At 46.1% G+C, this 7,596-nt stretch overlaps 1 protein-coding gene across 13 annotated transcripts in view; it reads right to left on the bottom strand.

Annotated features, from left to right (window-relative positions):
- CSPP1 (centrosome and spindle pole associated protein 1) overlaps positions 1–5,190 on the bottom strand; it is a 169,251-nt gene extending 164,061 nt beyond the window's left edge. For all 13 annotated transcript variants that reach the window (XR_016348751.1, XR_016348750.1, XR_016348748.1 and 10 more), the window contains exon 1: positions 4,926–5,190. The gene's annotated coding sequence lies outside the window, so the exon portion shown is untranslated. The remainder of the gene's footprint in view (positions 1–4,925) is intronic.
- Between the last annotated feature and the right edge of the window lie 2,406 nt (positions 5,191–7,596).

Raw genomic sequence — 7,596 nt, forward strand, 5'->3', positions numbered from 1 at the left:
TAACAAAATCGCCATAGATATAAAATGAAGAGAATGTGCAGTGTAATATAATAGCAAATAAAGACTTAAAATTAAAGCATACTGATGCCTGATTTACAGAAAAGCCTTAGCATAAGGCAACAGCATTAAATGTATATTATTATTCTTTAATTAACATTATAAATTATGAAATTCATAAATGAAGCAGTCCTGGAAAAACCAGTTATCTTACTAGTGATATAGGACAACCAATTCCGAAAATAAAATTCCTCACCTGATTGTCCTAAATCCCTAAATCTTATTAGCTTTGCATACTGATAAAGTCAAGGGATAAAAGTAACCTACAAAGAACAACAAGGAGGAGCCCTGTGGCACCTAAAAGACTAAAATATTCATTAGGGTATAAGCTTTTGTGGGTAAAATCCACTTCAAAAAGGTGCCAAAGGACTCCTCGTTGTTTTTGCAGGTACAGTCTAACATGGCTACCCCTCTGAGACTAAAGAGAACACATATTCCTAGTCACATACATACATTCACCCTTGCAATGCTAGAGAAGGATCACTGAATCGCAAAGTTTATTTTAAATGGAAAAAGTTACTTTTTGTAGTAAATTCCCTATCATTCCACATCTGCCCATACCAACTATCTATTGTAGCATATTCACCTGCAAGAATACCAGTGCAGCACTATTCATGCACCAAAACAAGTTTCATTGGACTGTGACAATTGAATTTCTTATCTTCACTTAGACTAGCATATATAAACACAGAGACTGTTTCCAAAGAGTTCGGTTTCAAGTAACCATACCAGTAACAGTAAGATGCCAAACCTGGTTCAAAAGATTTTAAAAACTGGTAAATGGTATTTGTCAGTTCTGTAATGTTCTAATGTATGTATGAGCACACTGGGTTTTTTAAAACTTTTTAGAACAGACTAGCTGGAGTTACATGGTGTTGCTTGGGACAGCTGATATAACTGAGGTGAGGAGCCTGAGGGGAGGGAGGGGGAAGGGAGCCACATACCTGCTGCAGGCACCCTAGCCTGCCCTCCGCTTCCTTGTCTCTCCGCCGGCTATAGTGAGTGACTGTCCCCACCACTTCCCCTGGGAAGCTGCTTCTCCCCGCACTGCCAAGTTCCTCTCATCTCTTCCCTCCCACAGTCCCTTAAAACCTTCTCCTGGATGACAGGTTATCCCTCCACCGGTCTTAGTGAGCGACTGTCCCCACCGCTTCCTCTGGAAAGCTGCTTGTCCCTGTACTGCCAAGCTCCATGCAGCCCTGGGGAGAGGCATCCGTCTCTCATCTCTTCCCTCCCACAGTACCTTAAAACCTTCTCCTGGATAAAAGGTTATCCCATGCAAAGTTTGGTTGCGGTAGCTCTTACAGCGTGCAAGTTATTAGCACACAAACATTCTCCTTTATATATTAGTATTAGATTTCTGAAAAGCATCATGAATAAATACAAAACAAAGGTAAGATATCTATTCAGATAAATTTTAACTGCACAAGTAGTCAATATGAGGAAAGCCCAAAACACCTCTTATTAAAAAATATTAATCAGATATATTAATACTGTTGACTGAGGATATCATCTTTCACATGCCAAAAGGCAAGAACAGCTAGATATTCTACAGCTCACCTTTTCCCTTAACAGAGCTTTTTAAAAGTGTGTATGAATTCATAAACCCCCTGTGAACGAGTATGAGGACCAATGGCCAAATAAGTTACTGGAAAGATGTGTTATACTGGAGGAGAAAACGTGTGGAAGGAGAGGGAGAAAAGAGGGGATAATAGGAGGAAATACGGAGTTCACTTGAAAGCAAATTTTTAACATTTTGAAGGCTGTTGTATATTTTGATTCAGAAAATATCTGAGCTTAATAAAAATGTGAATAATTTGTTGCTATTCAATTTTGTGAGCAGCAATTGAAGAAGTCCTCTCATTTTTAATAGTTTAAAACCATACTTAGCTCCATTAACTTCAGTGGGGCTCCATGTATTTTCAGAGTTCTCAAATAGAGCTTAATCTAATTACTGTAATCCACATACACTAGAGAAAAACATCTTTTCTTTGTATAATTTATGCATTTGACATTACTTTATCACCATTGTCACTGTTTTGTTGATGACACACACACATTTTTCTATATGTTTTAGGAAAGCTATTACTAGTATGAGCAGCAGCCAGAGCTAAAAATGAAGCAGGAGCAATCAGCAGGCAGATGTGCTCAGAGAGAAAAGAGGAGAGGGGAGATTGGGAGCTGAGCATATTTCATGGGGTTGTTCTCAGATCCAACCAAAATCCCCTCTAAACATATAATAAGGAAGGAGAAAAACCTGCAACAATGTTTAAAGGATTTTTTCAATATATTTCAGATTGTATTTAAAGGATACACTTATTAAAATATCATTATTTCTTTGAAGTGCCACCCAAAGGGCACAGGACCCCTCCGCCCCCGGGCTTCCCACCCTAGGACACAGGTCTCTGGCATGCTTGCTTCTCCTGTCCAGGAGCAGCTCACAGAAACGGGGCCGCAGCCCCCGATTCTCCATGACTCAGACACAGGCAGACTCCTTGCAGACCAGACCACTCGCCCCCGGGGGCAGGTGATGGGGTAGAACTTCACAGTAGTAATGCACTATGCAAGTATTATATTAATTGCTGCTATTTTCAGTTATTTGACTAAAAACCTAACTCAATATAGTTTTATTTTGCTGAAGAGCGAAACATGTTAACATCTAAAAAGAAATTTGCATAAGTGTGATACCTAATGATAATTAAGGAGACAACTAGTGGAGTGCAATTTAAAGATATATAAAGCATGAGATGCAGCAGAGAATGAGAAAATGATCAAGAAGAGAAACACTCCAGCTGATTTTTCCTGTTAACAGCTAAGGCCCCAAATCTGAGTATGACTTTATTCCCTTGAGTAATCCCACTAATTTCTATAGGACTACACATTAAAAATTAAGCATATGAACACATCTATGCAGGACTGGTGCCTAAACAAGATCCCCTGTATTAAGATGTTGAGAAGGCACCTATATACACACTGTTTATTTTATTATGTAAATGAGAGTCTCTCCAACTAAGGATGTTAAAATGTGGTTACTTTCCTAATCAAGTAGTCGATAGATTTTTTATTAATTACTCAATAAGGGTAGGCAGTTACAGCGTTTAGTCTGGCTCACACCTAGCCCCAGCATAACCTCCCCCACTGCCGCTCTGCATTGTAAGGGACAGGAGAGCTGGCGCACAAAGACACTGGCTCAGTCTCTGATCCCGTGGGTCTCTCGTCACTCAGCATAAATCCCCAGCCGCTCTGAATTGTAAGGGACAGGGGAGCTGGGCCAGGGACTGAGCCAGCGTTCTCGAGCACCAGCTCCCCTGCCCCTTACAATACAGAACAGCAGTGGGGGAGGTTATGCTGACTGATGAGAGACCCATGGGACCAAGGATTGTACCAGAATCTTTGCATGCCAGCTGCCCAGTCCCTTAATATTGCAGAGCCACGGGGGGGGGGGGGGGGGGGGGGGGGGGGGGGGGGGGGGGGGGGGGGGGGGGGGGGGAATGCAACTAGTCAACAGTGCTAACCGATAAGCATCCCTTTCTCTCCCTCTTCCAATTCTGGGTCACAGCTTTATAAAGAAGAAAACTGAACAGCAAAATCCAAGCTGATGTGTATTTTTATTTATGTATACTATACTACCATTAGTACTGCAGAAAGAGTGTTAATACACCAAGAGAACACACAGAACCACAATTCCCATCAATTCTACGTAATATCCCCAGGAGGATGAGTTAGGGAAAAAACAGATGCATTAAAAGAAAACATGTTTATCAGTTTGATGCCACCTTTTGTCATTGCATTTACAAATTATACAGCCACAAGGCTGTTATATTAAAAAGTTATTTTAAATGTTTCAGCAACGTATTCTGGATTTTTCCAAACTGCTAGCATTTGCTTCCCTTCTATCCCTTTGAACAATCATAAGAATAGCCTTTCTTGTTGTAGCTCTTCTCATCAGTAACATGCTTCCTGGATCTTTTCCCTCCAATTCGCCACTTCTTTTCACATCTTATCTGAAAAACATGCTTTTCTCTTTTGCTTATATTCCTCTTAATTTCCCTCTCCCCCTCCGGTACAATAAAGCTCTGTAAAGCAGTTCAGTACAGCTTATATGAAAGACGCTACGAAAATAAATATGCATTACACAGATGCATGACAGTGTCTTATGAGAGGAAAGAAAAATAAAAATGCCTGGTTATTAAGACAAGCCAATGAGATACAAACTGCGAAAAACCGATAGCGCATTAGAGCGACCAGGGACACGCCGCCGCCGGGCACCGGGGGGCAGCAGCAACAGCAGCGCGGGGGGGGGTAGGGTTACAAGGCGCTGCCCCGCGCAGAGAGAGGGGGAAAGAGACACCAGAGCGGGCCCGAGTCAGGCCACGTTCCTCGCACACAGCGCGGCGGCCTCGGGCTCTGCCTCTTTAAGACGCTACTCAGCGTTGTTAGGCAACCAGGCTACAACAAAAACTGCTGCGGCTCCAGCCTGGGCCTAGCGCGCCCCCCTCCTCGGCCTCCTCCCTGCCCCGCGAGGCCTTTCCTTCCCCGGAGGGGCGCAGACACCCCCGCGCTTTCCCCCGGCCGCCACCGGAGGGGCACAGGTCCCCCCACCCCGCCCCGCAGCCCTGGGGGGCTCGCTTCTCCCATCCCGGGGCGGCTCACAGCGAGGGGGCCGCAGCCCCCGACTCCCCGTCCGCGCCTCAGACACAGGCAGGAGACCAGAGCGGCCGCCCCAGGGGGCAGGTGACGGGGCAGAATTGCGCCCCGCGCTCCCGGGAGGGGGGGGGTCCCTGCGCCCCACCCCTTAGCCTCAGCAGCCGCCGTTGAGTTCCCCGGTCCCGTTGTCCCGGCTGCAGCCAGCCCGCGGCGTCACTCACCGGCTCACCGTCGGGTTTGCAGGCGGCAGCTTCAGCTCCCGCCCTCGTCCTCTCACTTTACCGCCTCCCCCGGAGACTTGCCGCCAGACCTCCGCGGCTGCAAACAGCGCCCCCTGCTGCGCGGGAGCCGGGACCGGACTCCCGGTGTGGATGTGCGGGGACGTCTCTCGTTTCGTACCCGATGCCTGCCAGGGAGCCACTCCCGGCACGCGAGATCCTCATGCACAATTCTCCTCCCACCCGGTACACAGGTGACCATCTGGACCCAAACAAATACCACACAGAGGACATACCGTAGAACCAGACAAGGATACTGCACGGTCACGAATACCTCCATGTAGTGGACCCCATTCTCTCCCTCCCAAAAGTGACACTGTACCCAACCATCACATACAGAGGGCCATCTTCCTCCTACCCCTCTCCCACACACAAATCCTAGGACGTGGAGGGCTGTGGTTGCAGTTTGATTTTTTTTAAAGCAGGAGTGTAAACCAAGAATGAGAACTTTGCCACTATTTTATTGTCAATTGGCCTCTCTGCTTCTACTCTTCTTGCTAAGTATCAGAGGGTTATATATGGTTGTGACTACTTTCTTCCACTATTTGATCTGAGGAAGTGGGTCTGGCCCACGAAAGCTCATCATCTAATAAACCATCTTGTTAGTCTTTAAAGTGCTACATTGTCCTGCATTTTGCTTCAACTACCCAAGACTAACACAGCTACATTTCTATCAGTAGGGTTAGCTGTGTTAGTCTGAATCTGCAAGAGTCCTGTGGGACCTTATAGAATAACAGATTTATTGGAGCATAAGCTTTTGTGGGCAAAGACCTACTTCGTCAGATGCATTGTAAGGGACAGGGGAGCAGGACCAGGGACTGAGCCAGCATCTTTGCGCACCAGCTCCCCTGTCCCTTACAATACAGAGCAGTAGTCGGGGAAGTGGGTCTTTGCCCACAAAAGTTTATGCTCCAATAAATCTGTCAGTCTATAAGGTGCCACAGGACTTCTCATCACTTTTACTCTTTATGCTGAATCTACTTCCCCTGCAAATAGTGTTTCCATATGACATCAAGAATGGAGACCTTCCCAGCTCTCTCATTTCTTCCCTTCTTATAGCCCATTACAAGGGCCCAAAAATTCATTAAATGTGAGACAAAGGAATAAGTGTAATATGAAGCATAACTTTAAATTTGTTAATATAAACATTCCATATATATATATAATGACCCTGTAGCAATCAGTAGAGCTCTGCAGGGGCACAGACCTCTCACACTCATGCAGAATCAATAATAGGGCCTTGTGTAGGGCCAGACATTTGCATTTTCATCATGTCCCATTTTCCTAACTTGGGTTTTCCATGAGCAGAACCATGTGCAGGGATTCCACTACATGATTAAGATCTAGCTGTGCATGACACTTTACAGTACGGGTGGGCAACAGTTTTTTTGCCAGGGGTCGCCTGGCCCTGGGCCGCTCCGGAAGGGGCGGGGCCAGGATGGTTTCCAGGCTTCCCCACCCATACTCCATGATTAATCTAGGGGTGGAAGAGCCCCTTTGTTCCTCCTTCCCACTAAGCACCCATGCCCAATGGTAGATGGAGACTTCCCATGTCCCCCACCCTCAGGCCAATCAGGGTCTGGGAGCCAGGGCCACAGTATGACTTTTGTGGGCCCTAGGCACTTTTGCCTTCATGGGCCCCTTCCTCCATAAAAAAAAAAAATATATTAAAAAGTATTTTGATATAACTTTAAATACTTAAACATTTTTTTTCTGTTTTAGGCAAAATGTAATAGATTTTCGTGGGCCCTAAAAGTTTCATTTTTTTCTGATGTGAGAAAAATATTAAAACATTTTCTTTGACCCTAAAAGTTCATTTTTGTCTTCTGATTTTAAAAGAAATTAAAACATTTTCATGGGCCCCTAAAAGTATCATGGGCCCTAGGCACTGTGCCTAATGGATAAACACTTATAAGTGCTGCGTGCTTTTTGCAGGGCAGGGATAAGGCAGAGGAAACTTTGCGGGTTCCTCCTGCTGCCAGGCCAATCAGGAGGTGGGGGTGGGGGTGGGGGTGGAGGTGGGGGAGCATGCAAATTCTCCTCCCGTCGGTGGTGACTTTGTGTGCTTCCCCCCACACACAGAAGCTCTCTTGCCCACCCTTGCTTTACAGACATAGTCATTACCAGGGTTTGCTGAACAGCGGTGAGCCCTGCTCGCCAGCTGCGTTGTCCCCCCAAACCCGCAGATCACCCAAACCCAATTCTTCCGGGTTACAATCTACTCACCCATGTCGAGTAGATTGTATTATTTGTCAAGCCCTGATCATTACTAGGCATATTAAAATGCATTTATTTTTGTAAACGTGTGGCAGCTGGTGCTTTTAAGCCAGCTCCCCACACATGCTGGCTTCTGTCTCCTTCTTCCTTCCCCCTTTCCCCTCCCCCCCTCCACTGCTGCCTCTGTATTAGCGAGGAGGGAAAGGTGGCTCCTTGGGAACTGGCATGCCTGGAGAGTAAGCTTAAAAACCAGCTCCCCACTGCACACCAGCTCCCAACTCCCAGTCTCCAGTTCCATCCTACATTTTGAACCCCTCATTTCTGCCCCTCCCCAGAACCCACACCCCCAGTCCAAAATCTGTGCCACATCCTACACCCCAGCCCACTGCTTCAGCCC

This window comes from Pelodiscus sinensis, chromosome 2, assembly GCF_052426305.1.
Source record: "Pelodiscus sinensis isolate ZL-2025 chromosome 2, ASM5242630v1, whole genome shotgun sequence".
In the NCBI taxonomy this organism is placed as follows: domain Eukaryota; kingdom Metazoa; phylum Chordata; order Testudines; family Trionychidae; genus Pelodiscus; species Pelodiscus sinensis.